The 15,502-nt window shown below is 43.1% G+C and overlaps 1 protein-coding gene and 1 long non-coding RNA gene across 3 annotated transcripts in view; one reads left to right on the top strand and one right to left on the bottom strand.

The window, feature by feature from the left end:
• NEDD9 (neural precursor cell expressed, developmentally down-regulated 9) overlaps window positions 1–4,954 on the bottom strand; it is a 67,429-nt gene extending 62,475 nt beyond the window's left edge. Inside the window, exon 1 of the mRNA XM_083747194.1 lies at window positions 4,774–4,954. The gene's annotated coding sequence lies outside the window, so the exon portion shown is untranslated. The remainder of the gene's footprint in view (window positions 1–4,773) is intronic.
• Window positions 4,955–5,549: 595 nt separating this feature from the next.
• On the top strand, window positions 5,550–13,971 carry LOC310848418. 2 transcript variants are annotated; one of them, XR_014566347.1, is made up of 3 exons: window positions 5,550–6,014; window positions 6,100–6,352; window positions 13,786–13,971. It is a non-coding gene; the product is annotated as an uncharacterized lncRNA (long non-coding RNA). The 2 variants fall into 2 exon arrangements; XR_014566348.1 differs by having other exon boundaries at window positions 5,553–6,014; window positions 6,100–6,320.
• Window positions 13,972–15,502: the final 1,531 nt, after the last annotated feature.

Raw genomic sequence — 15,502 nt, 5'->3', positions numbered from 1 at the left:
GGGAAACTTTTTCTTTTTAATACTGCTCTTTGGTGCGAATCAGTGGTGTAGCGAATCAGGTTACTGGTTACAGTAACCTTGCAATAAGGTTAAAGCTTACTGGGGAAAAGATGTGCCGGAAATCACCACAAACACCTCCCTTGTTCTCTTAGTATGGCAATGGTGCCCACCTGAGATGTGCCGGAACTGAGTTTCGGGGGGGGGAGCCCTGCTTGTGACATTGTTTTGCTGGGTGATGCCTCCCTCCATGATCCCTCATTCCATTTTGTTTCTGCCAGACCAAAGGCAGAATATATATCTAAAGTGTTTCACTGAGACAGCAAAAGCAGAGGGCGCTGCAGAGATATAGGAATATTCATTAGAACCCTGTACCATTTAAATACGCGGAAAGTATCGCCCATTACATTGCGTCTACTGGTGAGAGCCTGAAATAAAGATGGAGTATTTGTTTTAAAAATCAGACAAACTTTGACTAAAGGGGGGGGCTTTATAATTTTGAGGGACAGAAATGCATCTTGCGAGTCTCCCTGTTCAGTTGCGAGATCTCTTCTCCCATTAACACCTTAATTGTTCCCCTTTTTTCCTTATAAGATGTTCCCATAACACCACCCACTCATTGTCTCCTCAGTCCAAAAATAAAAAGGCCAAAGGTTTGTTTTGTGTGGGGAAAACGTCTTATTTACATGCTGCTTAGGTGTTGGAAGGCAAACTGGTTTAAAGTGACCCCAATGCCTGGTGGTATAAAACCATGGCCAAATCGGAAAAGCCCGCTGGGTTCACGTGGGGGCAGGAGAGAGATGAGTCAAAAGTGAAACGCTGTTGCCGTTCTTTTTAACTGGGCCTCTTTATTAGGTTTAGATGATTTCTGGCCAGACATTCACTATCTTGACTGGAGGAACTCCAGCCAGACAAAATGATTTGGACTGAAAAGCCTCCAGTCTGAGTCTCAAAGCATTCCTCTGGTGAGAGAGCTCCACGTTTATTTCTTTTATTCTGACCAACTTGGACCTGCACCAGTATTTCTAAGTGCTGCAGATGGACTGGGATTGCTTCCAGTGATATAAAAATGAACAGTAAGCTGTATTGTGTTACCCGATTACTATGCACCAGGGATGGGGGGCCAGTGGCCCTTCAGTGGCTATTCAGCCAGCATGGACACAGTTTCCCCATCCCTGGTGTACAAGTATTTCAGCAGACATGGTTCGGCCTTCAGAGCAGGCTTTGCTAACCTCGTGACCGCCAAATGCTTTGCACCACAGCTGGGTGCTGCGGCTGAAAGGAATTGTAGTCCAAAACTTTGGGGTTGGCAAAGGCAGCTCCAGAGGCTCTGGAGAAGACCAGCTATTCATCTTGATCTGGGCATGCTCTGTCCTTTTCCATGCCCTCCAACATTTCTCCGATGAAAATAGGGACGGCCTAAGGAAAAGCAGGGCATTCTAGGATCAAATCAGAAACCAGGACGGCTTATGTAAATCTGGGACTGTCACTGGAAAATAGGGAAACTTGGAGGGTCTGCTTTCCTTTGGACACCATATTACAGACTTGTTTGGCCAAGCATTTTATGTGGAGATATCAGATAAATAGGTACCATATCAATGTATTCACAAACCAGAATTAAACCATTCTGCACTTTGGACACTACACTCTGATTCCTACTTCCTTCCAGAGCTTTTCTTCAAGGGAGAATTACCATTCGTGTTCAAATCTCCTTCATATACTTCTCTTGGTCTAGGATAAATCTGGAATAGACAGCCTTTCCAAGTTACAGAAAGTAGACTATGTGATGTGGTTGTGTGGATACTGTCCTTATATGGTTCAGTGACTAGTTGGCAATGGACTTAGGCTATTATGGGAGTTTCCTATGACTGCTCTCATACCCTCCAACATTTCTCAGATGAAAATAGGAACATTCTATTCTGCATCAGGAAAATACTCCCATGCTTGATCTTGCTGCACACATATGCATCGTGTGTGTGTGTGTGTGTGTGTGTGTGTGTGTGTGTGTTACTTGAGACAATTGCAACCTCTCTGCTGAACCCACCTCACAAGACTGTTGTAAATAAAAAAATTGTGAATGAAAGGATAATGTAGAACACCTTCCACAGATAAATGGAATGAAATAAAATTTTAGCTGTAAGCTGCCTCGTGTCTCTGTCAAGGAAAAAGGCAGGAAACAACAACAACAGAAACTGTGAAAATGATCAGGAACATACCTGATAATAAATACTATTGAATTCAGTGGGATTTACTTATGAGTAAAAAAAAATGCTGAGGATTGCAGTGTAAGACTGCACAGTCCTTACCAAGTCACCTGGGAGTAAGCTCCAATGAATGCAGTGGGGCTTACTTATGAGTAGACAGTGTAAGGCTCCATTTACAATAAAGGAGTAAACACTCCAGCCATTTCCTTTAAAAAAAAAGGCTGGCTGCTGAAGCATTGCAATTAAAGAATTTAAAGTGGATTGGTTACATTTTCCTTCAAAATTTTAGGAAGGGCTTTGTATGCCAGCTTCAGTTTTCTTCATTTGGTGCAGATACTTTATATTCAGTATAAACAGGAATCCGTTTTTGCACCTTCACACACACAGATAGAGCAAACACTTGTTTCAAAAATGAGGAGGGGAGGAAAAGGAAAAGCAGGATATTTCAGGATCAAATCAGAAACCAGGATGGTTTCTGTAATTCCAGGACTGTCCCAGGAAAATTGGGACACTTGGAGGGTATACTGCTCTGTCCTTGTTTAAGGAAGAGAGCAAAATTCTCACTTACAGAGACCAGCAGAGCTGGGCAAGACTGGGCAGGGGGACATATTTATTCCATCCAAGCCCCCTCCAGCACAATAGACCAGGGGGTTTGGAATGCTCTGCCATTTATGTATTTAGATTCATATCCTATATTATTTCAAGCTTTTCTAAGGCTGTCACAGCAGACCTGCAGCTATTCATTTAGCAACAAAACACATAAGTAATTTGAATAATAAGTAGAGTGTTTAAAATGTGGGACTTCACAGTATTTAAAGCTCAACATACAACAATGTCAAATACAACAATGCTGAAAATATCAAATTGCTCTCAGGGGCTGCTTTGGAATTATTTTTGTTTTCCTCTGGGCTAAAGGACTCCAGCTTAACACAGTCATTTTGATCTACAGTGTTTCCTGAGACTTTAAAAATGTCAGAAACTGGATACAGTTTGAAAGGGACATTAGAGAATGTGAAACTGCTATCCTTGCACATTAATGACAAAATAAAACAAACCTCTATAAAGGGCATATTTGTGGCTAATACAACTACTTAGGTTTTCTTAACAACCTTGTAGATGTTAATGGGTTTACAGCCCAATATTATGTTACAGGTCCCTTTTGGAAAATTTAGACTCTCTGATTTAGTAAAACTATATATAGAAAAGGATATATGGAAGGGGAAAGTACTGGAAAGTGTGTAGCTAGCAGGCCTGGTTTGTGTTGGGTTTTTTTTAAGGGGGAGAGCTTAAGCATACTGATTACAGTTTTCAGAGGTCAGGTCAATGAAGTGAAATGCCCACTAATCTCTGCTTTAACAAATAGTGAGATCTGAGATTTTTCCAGTCCTTTATTTATTTATTCAGAGTTCTTACATGCTGACTTCTATCCCAAGGTGACTTACAAAATATAATTAAAGCCACAGAGATATCTTTAAAAAACAAATATAGCAGAAACAATTAGGTAAGAAACAAATAGAACAATTACAGAAACATAAAAGCAGCAATTTAAAACCCAGCTCACCATATTCTTCATAGAATGTAGATGGCAATAAACATGATTTTAAGGTCGATCTTTAACCAAGACGGGGGCCATATTGGCTTTCTTCTGAAGTGGTAAAAGTGTGTTGACACTGCAATCCTAAAGTCATTTACTAGGGAATAAGCCTCATTAAACACCATAGGGTTTTAAGATCCAGAAAACAAACCTTTTGAACATGACAGTTCATGGTGGAATCTACACACATATAAAAAAAACGCTGCAAAAATACTTTTTAAAAAACTGTTTTGAAAAATACATTGAATTTTGAATAGCTCACTTTACCATCTAGAGTCATATTTGTATATTGCACTTTACAACACATTTAAAACACTTTATTTGCAGCTGTGTAGCTGAGTCCCAGGACGCAGGTGGCGCTGTGGGTTAAACCACAGAGCCTAGGACTTGCCGATCAGAAAGTCGGCGGTTCGAATCCCCGCAATGGGGTGAGCTCCTGTAGCTTGGTCCCTGCTCCTGCCAACGAAAGCACGTCAAAGTGCAAGTAGATAAATAGGTACCGCTCTGGCGGGAAGGTATACGGCGTTTCCGTGCACTGCTCTGGTTCGCCAGAAGGGCTTAGTCATGCTGGCCACATGACCCGGAATCTGTACGCCGGCTCCCTCGGCCAATAAAGTGAGATGAGCGCTGAAACCCCAGAGTCGGTCACGACTGGACCTAATGGTCAAGGGTCCCTTTACCTTTAGCTGAGTCCCATATCTGTTTTAATGCTATGATCATACACACTCCCCCCCATTGACTCTGTGCCAAGAGAAAGTGGCAGTGGGAGAGAGAAGCAGAGGAGAGAGTGTGACCCTCTCCACTCAGAACAATTTAATTAGATGTCCCAAATGACCATCAGCTCTAGTGGAAGAAACCCAATTTCCTATTTTGCGCTGTTGTGTGACACATAGTTCCCTGCTCTAATTCTAGATGGATAAATAAGCAAATTCCTAACATCCAACAACAATAAGAAAGATGGGTGATCATGTTACATACAGTGGTTTCCAGTCAACATTGTGGAAGGTACATTCTCTCCTGCACCTCTTTCTTCCAGATCATTGTATGAGTTGAACAGTCAGAACCAAGAAGATAGACGTCTCCTAAACTTCGGGTCCAGTGTCTCTGCTGGGCCCACTCGGGCACAAGCCATTGTTGTTGGGAGTCAAGGAGGAATCTGAGCTATGTAGGGAAGAGAGCAGGAGGAATGGAATGGGAGGATGTGGTGTGCTGGAGCTTATTGCTTCTAATGACACTTTAAAAGATTCTTTCATTTCTGAAACAAAGCCAACTTGCTGTCGACTTCTGTGCTGAATGCTTCTTCCTTGTAGATGTGCTCCAGCAGTCAAACTGAGAATGCCAAACCTCCCACTTGTGCCAGAGGAAAAGAAAGAGTGATATTTGTGCCCATAACAGAAGTGGAACAATAGTCTCAAAAACATGTGGCATTTTTTAGTGTCTCTTTAGTCGCATGTACCTTTGATGCAGCGCCCAATGTATTATTTTCCTTGCCCCTTCCCCAGGCTTCACTCTCTCCCCCTTGTCCACCCTGGGGAGAGCATCCTAATTTCCTCCATCACCATCCAAATCATTGGGAAATCTGACTTCTAAAAGGGCAGAACAATGGGGCTACTGTGATACAGTCCTTGTGGAACAATGCATGAAAAGACTCAATTCATACTCTGTTTGACTACTTTTGGGTGGAGGCGTTTTTTTGAAACACCCACGGTTAAAAAAGAAGAAGTAGAAATGGTGAACGCCCACAACCAGGAATGAATTAGAATGGGAATAGAAGACCTGCCTTGTGGGAGACAGTCAAAGTCCACATTCAAGCTTCCAATATCTGCCAGCCAGGTCCCTCTGGAAGTTTATGGGGAGAGGATAACGGTGATGGCCATCCCTGTGGTTGCCTCCAGCACCTGGTACTCAGAGGTGCTCTACCTGGGAACAAGGAAGTCTCATGGCTAATACCATTTGATAGAATTGTCCTTCAATGCTCACCGTAGCTCACCGGGAAGGACAATAGCTCAGTAGCAGAGGACAAGGCCTTGCGTGCCAAAGGTCCTAGTTTCAATTCCTGAGATCTCTAGATAGAACTGTGGGAAGGATTCCAGAAGAGAGAAGCAGTTGGTCTCAGAAACTAGTTGGAAGCAGAGGAATGTTGGGAGGAACATCAGGAACAAGGGAGGAATAAAGATCTAGATTGGAATCTGCTGTCCTTGTGGATTCTGCTGCCTGAGGTTGGTCACCTCACCTTGCTTCATAGGTGGGCTCTCGTGTGTTGGAAAGGAAATGGATGATTGTTTTGTTTCTTCCGGGAACCAGTTAGGTCTGCACTTTCTGCTGCTGCTTCCAGGAAAATGGAGGTGAAAGGGAGACAGCAGTGTCACTCCACAGAGTCAAGTTCAAAAGCTTCAGATTCAAACTTCCAGATGGACTGTACTTCAGTAGCAGAGATCCATCTCCCACTGTTGAAAAGCACAGGACACCAGTCAATTTTTCGACAGGAACTTTGTTTTGTTTTCTTCGAGAAAAAGATGGGCAATGTATGCATTATTTGCTTATAAAACGATTTAACGTAAGTTTGAACAATTTGATCTTTGTGTTGGTGCCCCGTTAGCTGGTGGGCCAAAGAAATCCTAGAAGATTCTCCTTAATGATCAAATAGGATTCAGATAGTTTCCAAAATATTTTAGTGAAAGTAAAATTTGATTAATTCTAAGCACACACATTCTCTCTCTCTCTCTCTCTCTCTCTCTCTCTCTCTCTCTCTCTCACACACACACACACACACACACACACACACACAAATATATAAAAATGTATCTCGGTGAAAAGTTATGTAAGTTTCTATTTTAAACTCATCTGGTCCTAATTTTCTAAATTTACTGCCTCAGAGCTAATGCCAAAGTGCTACATTTGATTTATGGAAACACTTGAGCACATTTTTCCATAGTGATATTGTAGAAATGCATTTGCAGCTCTTTTTGTTATTGTTAGGAAATATTACAGACTAAAACAAAAATATTTTAAAGAATACTTTATTATAAAATACCATAAGACATACGGTTAACGAGGAATCTAGTAAACAATGCAATGTATTTTAAGAGCATTCCACACAGTTTACTAACTTTTTCTGTTGCATTGAACAAGTTGATCCATCTGGTAAATGGATATTGAGAAATGTCTGCTTGGTGCCAAACCACTTTTTCAAGCACAGGCCACATTTTTGCAGGCAAATATTTAAGGGGCAGCCTTGCTATTATGTATCACTGATTGTAACACAGAGAAACACACACACACTGAAAATCCGACATCACAAAGGGGAAGAAGCACAGAAACAATTCCATTAAAAGTCGCTAAAATCAGAATCCCAAAGAGGTAGGGGTGTATGTGTGTGTGTGTGTGTGTGTGTGTGTGTGTGTGTGTTTTAAATGGATCTGGAAACAAAACATCTGCTGGAGCCAGACTCTAGCTTTCCATCCCAGAAAGGATTTAAGCATTTTGTAAAATGACAGCATGAAAAAGTGGAGGAGTTCAGACTTTGGGGGGAAAGGCACAAAAGAAACCCCAAAGAGTTTCTGAAACCCAAAATAGAATCAGAAACTGGGGGGGGGGGGTGTTCTGAAAAACATTTGTATGTGTGATGACTGTGGATTAATTGGAATATGCCTTTCTGAGAAGATTGTGGGTTGTTTCCATCTGTTTTTTGGTGTGTTTTTTAATGCCTCAGGTCAAAGTTGCAGCTTCAGTATCACTGAAACATTTCCAACCATCTAGATTCACTGGAGATGGTGCATAAAAAGGCCCCCCCTTCCTGCATTGGCAACAGCAGAAACGTAGCTTACTCTTAAAGATGTCACCATCTGTCTCTCACTCATTCACATCTCGCTTTCTAAAAGTCACAGACAAATGTTATTTTTTTTAATTCCATGCTTTCCCCAAGCTGGGGGCCCTCCAAGTATTGTTGGACTCCAACTCCCATCTGCCCCTGCTACTATGGGAGCTAATTGTCCTTGGAGCTCTGTCTGCTTTCTGCATATTTTCTTTAGAATAAAATCACTGAAAACAGGTTCACTTTGGCCACAGGGAGCCCTGGGAACTGTAGTTCTTCAAGAGGGGCTGGGGAACTCTTCTTGGAGGGTAGTCCATTAGAGCAAACAGGGCACTGCCCCACCAACCTTGGTCTGCCCTCAGCCAGCCCCACCTGCCCACTATCTTTCTTACAACCAGACAAGGGGCAACACCGTCTGCTAGTGTCCTCTTCCTTAGTCTTGATGTTGCCCTTGTAGAACTCAGCAGGCAGGAGGATGGTGACAAAACCACAATTAGTTGGCTCTGCCTGTTATTGGCTCTGGTTCCATCTACTGTTTCAGCTCCCTGCATTTCACCCTACCACTCTCATTGGACTCCACCAACCACTGGGCCAGTTCAAGACATTTTGTTGCCTGAGGCAAAGGACAAGGTGGCACTTTTTCACATTCCACACACAAATGCTGACCAGACTAGCAACTGAGTCTTATTTCAATACTGACAATGGAGTTGTGTCCTCCACTGCACCTGAGGGCAGCAGGCTAGCTTAGGGAGTGCAGAGACTGACTGGTCATATAGCACACAGAGCCTTGTCCACACCACATCCCTCAGTATCTGCTACTTGAAGTGGTCATCTCTCTGGAAGGCCCGGCTCTGGTTTGAATAGAGAATCCTCAGGTCCAAACTACATGTTACATTAATCACACTTTTAAAAGAGTGGTAACTATCACTATCACTATCACTATATCACTATCACTATCACTATCACTATCACTATTATTTTGAAGAAAAAGCAGCCACAAGGCCCTGATCTAGCACTGTTCTCCTGATCCAGATTAGGTTATTACGCCTAATGTAAGCCTTACACTGTAAGGAGATTGACAGAGAAAATACCCACTGCAAATATTCACTGTACAGTAATCCCTCATCTTAAGCACATTTGACTTGCATGATTCCAACCACATGCAGTTTAAGGTGAGCTGGCTGAAATTGCTCAAGTCAAATCCCAAGCAAGGTGGAGAAGAGAGCTGAAAAGCTCTTTTTGTGCAGAGTCCTCTTGGGGTTACTCAGTGTGAAAAGAACTTGCCGGGCAAGCACCAGCTCTGGAAGGCTCTGGGATACTCTTGTGAGATCTCATAATGGAACAATCCAAGTTCCTGTGAGATCCTGTGCAATCACCCCTAGCCTTCCAGAGCCGATGCAGTGAGCAAGCCTTGCCCAGAAGGCAAGCCAAGTGGACCCAGCATGAAAAGAGCTTTTAAGCCAGGCATGGTCAAACCTGGCCCTCCAGATGCTATGGGACTACAACTCCCATCATCCCTAGCTAACAGGCCCAGTGGTCAATGATGATGGGAATTGTAGTCCAAAACATCTGGAGGGCCGAGTTTGCCTATACCTGTTTTAAGCTTTTGGCACTCACCTGCTACCTGTGGGATGGCTCCAAGAGTCTGACTATGTATATGCATAATAACCCTTGGAGCTACCACCCCCGGTAAAATGAGGAATTACTATACCTGAAAATATCACTTGCAACCTGTATCCCAAATTTCTTCAACCAAGAATACATGCAAGCTGCTGAAGATTTAGTAAATAAGCAGAGAGAAAAGGAAAGAAGTTACAAAGTTTGAAAAAGTGCAGTTAACTCTGATATGAGTATTTGATTGCTACTTGTGCCTTTGGGTCAGAATCACAGAAATGTTATAAACCTTTATTTTTGTTAGAATCATAGAATTGTAGAGTTGCAGGAATATTTTGCCCAATGTGGGGCTCGAACCCTCAACCCTGAGATTAAGAGTCTCATGTTCTACCAACTGAGCGATCTATCCCTGTTTCTTTGAGTCTGCCCTGGAAGGCAGATAAAGGTGTGCCATATGTGAAGGTTCAAGAGTTGCAAATTTAACTTAATATGGTATGACAATAACACAGTTGTGTGCCAGCAGATAGAGACCACTCAGGAATGTCACCTATTATTTCCATGTGATTGGTCCATTTTCACAGCAACAGCAATGTCATTTAGGACATCTTTCAGATTCCAAAACTCCCTGAGGGGAAGGTGCATCTGGGGCCAGTCCTACCATGAGGCAGGGTGAAGCAGCTGTCTCAGGCAGCAGATACTGAGGCACAAGGAGCTGACGGAGCTGTGTGTGCCACGCACCTGGCCTGTGCCTCCTAAGCTAGGTGGAGGGTATCATCTCATTGTCAGTGTCAAAGCAAAATTCAACTGTATTCTGGCAGACTTTTGTACATGAGGGGGAGGGGAGGCACCATCTTTTTCTTCACTTCAGGCAGGAAAACGTCTTGGACCAGCCCTGAGTAAATCTTTGCTTTACTCTCCATTTGATAGAGAAGAGATACTTATAAGCACTTTTGTTTTGTGTTTGTGTTTAATGACTTTGGAGTTACAATGGTGTCTGACTTTTTTCTCCTTTGGTGACCATGCTTTTTTGTGTGTATGGCTGCTTCGGGATCTGACAGAAAGGTCAGGCTTGTCTTTTTCTCTCTGCTTCCCATTCATATGGTTAGTGATGATCACTCATCCTCCAAAAGATCCCTGTTGCTGCTTCATTGGCTGACCTCATTTAGCTTTCTTGTTTGACAATGATACCACTGCAGACTTTGTATTCTCATTCTCTAGTGGCAGAGTCCCTTGGGAACTGCCCCAATGGAAGGCAATCATGGAATCTAGTGGTACTATTTATCAAAGCAGCTTTGCCGAAGTGTTTCAGTAAATCAGAAGTTTTCAACTTTTTTGAGTCCATGGCTCCCTTGACCAACTACAGTGGTACCTCGGGTTAAGTACTTAATTCGTTCCGGAGGTCCGTTCTTAACCTGAAACTGTTCTTAACCTGAAGCACCACTTTAGCTAATGGGGCCTCCTGCTGCCGCCGCACCGCCAGAGCACAATTTCTGTTCTCATCCTGAAGCAAAGTTCTTAACCCGAGGTACTATTTCTGGTACCAGTAGGTGCTGACAGAACTGATATGTCACCAATTTTTAAAAACGTACCTGCTTACTCAGGCCTTATTTTTTTAATTATCTTTATTGGTTTTACAGATTTTACAAATCTCACCATCATAATACATAATACATACCTTATTCCTTTTAACCTTAACACTTCTGGTTTCTCTATATTTTCTTTATATTTACGCATTTGTCATGTTTACATTCTATGTGTACTTAATACTATGGAATAATACTATTCAAAATTTCATTATATATACATACTTCAATTGTTGTAATATATTTTTTCAGTGTTCTGAAATCCAAAATGAATGACTATGAGGTCTATTTCAGACCCGCGAGTGTCTTTATTTGTGTATACCGTAGTTCTTTTCTATGTATGTTGTAAATTTCTATTCAGGCCTTCCTTAGCCTCATTAGATGTGGTAGGTGATAACTTTTTTAAAATGGTGCTTAGTGTGTTTTAGTGGATTGTTTTAAGTTCTAAATAAACAGTGCAATCCTATCCCTGTTCACTTCAAAAGGTAGTCGCACAGAATGCAATGGAACTTGCTTCCCATTGACTGTGTATAAAATTGCAGCTTCAGTCTAACCTTCTGACCTTCCTAGCCTGCTTATAAAAATTTCCTCAATACATTCTGTAATATTTAAGCTCCAGAAATCTCTGCACCCTAAAATCTCTGTAACCTGCTCCATCCTATTCCCACTTTCTTATCTTCCATGTAGACAGTTTCCTGTCTCTCCCTTCAGCGAAAGGCAGCGACATACGGCAAAAAGTGATTCAGTGCAAATAAGCATTTCAACCCCTGAAGTATCTGCTGACCTTTTCCCAGGGCTTCTGAAATGCACATTCATTCTATGAAGCAGACACATAGTTCAAAGTTAACAATGCAGGAAACAGATCCCTTCCTCTCTCTCTCTTTTTTAATTTATGGCTTTTCTACCTTGCTACTTTATGCTATATTCAAAAAGCACACAAAGAGAAAAAGAGGGAGGAAGAGGTGGGAATATACAACAGGATAATAAACATTTTCCTCCACATTCACAATCATATTGTACTGTGAAAGGAAGTGACCGATGCTATGAAAGCATGACCTTTCTGGTGCTCAAAGACGGTCACACCATTCTGACTCTCTGCTGAGGCTTGGCTGCTTAGTTCTGATATTCTTGTTTCAAACACCATAGAAAAGAATATTGATCTAGGATTCTGCAAAAGAATATAGGAAACCTGCTAAGGATTTTAGAATGCCCCTCCTTATATTACAGAGCAGAAAAGTGAACCTATGCAGACCCTGAGATCATTCTCTGAAGCCCTTTCTCATGTGCCTCCTCATTGAGAGGTTTAGAGGGTGGCAACAAAGAATACAGACCCTCCAAGCATCCTTATTTTTCAGGGACATCCCTAATTTACAGAAGCCATCCCAGTTTCTGATTTGATCCCAGAATGCGCCGCATTTCCTTGTTGTTGTTGTTTAGTTGTGTCCGACTCTTCGTGACCCCATGGACCAGAGCACGCCAGGCACTCCTGTCTTCCACTGCCTCCCACAGTTTGCTCAAACTCATGCTGGTAGCTTCAAGAACACTATCCAACCATCTCATCCTCTGTCGTCCCCTTCTCCTTGTGCCCTCCATCTTTCCCAACATCAGGGTCTTTTCCAGGGAGACTTCTTTTCTCATGAGGTGGCCAAAGTATTGGAGCCTCAGCTTCACGATCTGTCCTTCCAGTGAGCACTCAGGGCTCATTTCCTTAAGAATGGATAGGTTTGATCTTCTTGCAGTCCATGGGACTCTCAAGAGTCTCCTCCAGCACCATAATTCAAAAGCATCAATTCTTCGGCGATCAGCCTTCTTTATGGTCCAGATCTCACTTCCATATATCACTACTAGGAAAACCATAGCTTTCACTATACGGACCTTTGTTGGCAAGGTGATGTCTCTGCTTTTTAAGATGCTGTCTTAAGATGCATTTCCTTAGAATGTCCCTATTTTCATTGGAGAAATGTTGGAGGGTATGGAGTTATCCAACCCCCGAGCAGTCTGAAGGCAAACCAGTTTTTTAAATGTTTAATGTTTTATTATGTTTTTATATACTTTGGAAGCTGCCCAGAATTCTGGGGCAACCTAATAAGATGTGTGGGGTATAAATAGTAAAATTATCATTATGGAATGGGACGTCTCTATTTTCATTGGTGAAATGTTGGAGGGCATGAGAGCAGGCCTTTTCTGCAGTGGCCCCCCGTTTGTGGAATGCTTTCCCCAGGGAGGTTCACCTGGCGCCTTTAGGTGCCAGACAAAAATGTTCCTCTTCAGCTAGGCCTTTGGCTGATTATCATCTGATTCCCTTTTAAATGTGTTGTGGGAGGGGCGATTATTGGTTTGTTGTTCTTAATAGTACTATGCATTTTGTGGGTTTTATATAGTAATTTTATGTTGTGAACCACCCTAACATCTGTGGATGAAGGGTGGTATACAAATTTAATAAATAATAGTAATAGTAATAATAAAGTTCTTTTATCTCTTTGTAATGTTGATGATGCTTGTGGCGAAGTCTGAACTACAGTCACCACCCACTCTATAGGGTTTATTTGTGGGAGAAACCACAGGGGATCAGAAGAATTCCATAGGAGGGGGTGAGCAACAATTCCCCCCCCCCCCGGAGGGTCACATGCAGTGATGGAAGGGCAGGCAGGAGTCACATGCCAGTGGGCGTGGCTAGAGCCAGCAGTGGGTGGGGCATACATGCATACATGCACACTCTATTCATTCCCCATCACAGTTTCCCATGCCATAGGAGATGCTTTCATTGCAGCCTTTCCAAGGCCATCATAGCAGTTGGAGCAAATATTTTCAGGGGATTAAAAGGCTCCCTCTTGAATATATTTGCTGTCACATAGGCCTGGAACGCTTTCCCATAATGGTGGATTCAAGTAAGGCCGAAATCACATGGTTTTAATTCAAGAGTTCAATCTCTCTCTATATTTGTCTTTCTCCCCGTCTTTCTCTCCGTTTTATTCACAGGAAAGTCCTCCACATCCATCATTGTTTTCCCCTCATCGCTTGACAATAAAACCTACAGACGTGAGAAATAAGAGAAGTTGCTTTCCCCCACCTATTTATAGTAACACCCTCCACCCATTCGAGAAGGGAAACACGGTAGTGGTGAATTATTTTATGGGTTCCCCACCCACAGACATAGGGGTTATTGCACCACACAGCTTCCTGGAATGATAGAGTTGAAAATAAATCAACAGAAAGGCAGGGAGAGCATGTGATATTGCAGTCATAAATTTAGTTCCTACAACCTTATTTTACGTAGAGTGATTGTGCTATATGACTACACCCAGAAAAAGCTGGTCCTAAAACAGATGGGCGGGATATACATAGGCGCCGACTCCATGGGGCCTGAAGGGGCCCGAGAAAATTATTAGTTATATTATGCTTTGTAAAATCACAAAATTATGTTGGTATTTTTTATTTTCCTTGTTTGACGATAGTTACCTTTTAAAATACATTCAGTAATGAGTTAAAACAAAGCCACTCCCGATCTAGAGAGGGGGTGGGGTTGCGGGCTCTCGACCCATCAACAATCTCGCGGGGCTGGCGTCAGCCCCGCGAGAAGCGGGGATTCCCCCTAGCTCATTAATATTCACCGCCCACAGCGGCAGCCAATCAGCTGCCGCAAAGGGCGGGCCCTCACAGGTTCACTTAAGGTCGGGGCAGCCCGGGGCTCGCCGCTTTCATTCCCCCAGCAGCAGCGGTTTGGAGGTCTTGGGCCCCCCCAATATTTTTTATAAGTCGGTATGGGCCCCCACCCCCCCCAATATTTTTTATAAGTCGGCGCCCCTGGGGATATAGAAATAATAATAACAATAATAATAATAATAATAATAATAATAATTACTGTTGGCAACCCTACGCATCTCTAACATAGGGAAATGGCTTCTGGGGCAGAGACCATGTGTTTCATGAACACTTGAACCGGGCACTGGAGAAGCATTGGAAAGCTGCAACACATTCACATTCGTTAATAAATACTACAGCAGGTATGGGCAACCTTGGGACTTCCAGACACTGCTGAACTACAACTTCTGTCATCCCTAACCATTGGTCATGCTGGCTGGGGCTGGTGGGAGTTGTAGTTCAGTAACACTTGATGGGCCAAAGCTTTCTCACACCTGTACTCTAGGGATGGGCCACTTCCTCCAGGACAGAGCTGAAATCACCTTTTGCAAAATGGTGGAATGTGAAATATACTGGCTCAGCATTGTGAATTCCGCTGCTACAAGTAGTTGGAAATCAGGAATTCAAACACTTTAGGTTTATTAGCATCTCTTGCATATCTAAATTTTGACAGGTGGTAATAAAAAAAAAATTCACGGAGGCTGTCGACAGCCAAATATGAAATGCTATTTCATGTCAGGAACGGAGGAGCGGGGGGAACGCACCGCCCCTGGCACCATTGGGGAGGGGGGTACCATCGCGGCAGCCCGTGGACACGCTCCACGCACCCCCCCACCCTGCACCACACCCCTGCGAGTGGCATGCCACACCTCTGGGGTGCACACCACGCCCCCGTGGGTGGTGTGCCATGCCCCCGGGATGCGCAGCAGCCACGCCCCTGCCTGCTCTCTGCCCCTGGTGCCGGAGCATGCAGCTTCACCACTGGATGCCAGCTGTAGCTGGATTATCCTTAGAATTTGGGCAAAGAGAGGAAGGGAGGGAGGGGAGAGGGAGG

This window comes from Podarcis gaigeae (assembly GCF_964106915.1).
Source record: "Podarcis gaigeae genome assembly, chromosome: 7".
NCBI lineage: Eukaryota > Metazoa > Chordata > Lepidosauria > Squamata > Lacertidae > Podarcis > Podarcis gaigeae.
This window is presented reverse-complemented; position numbering and strand designations above follow the sequence as displayed.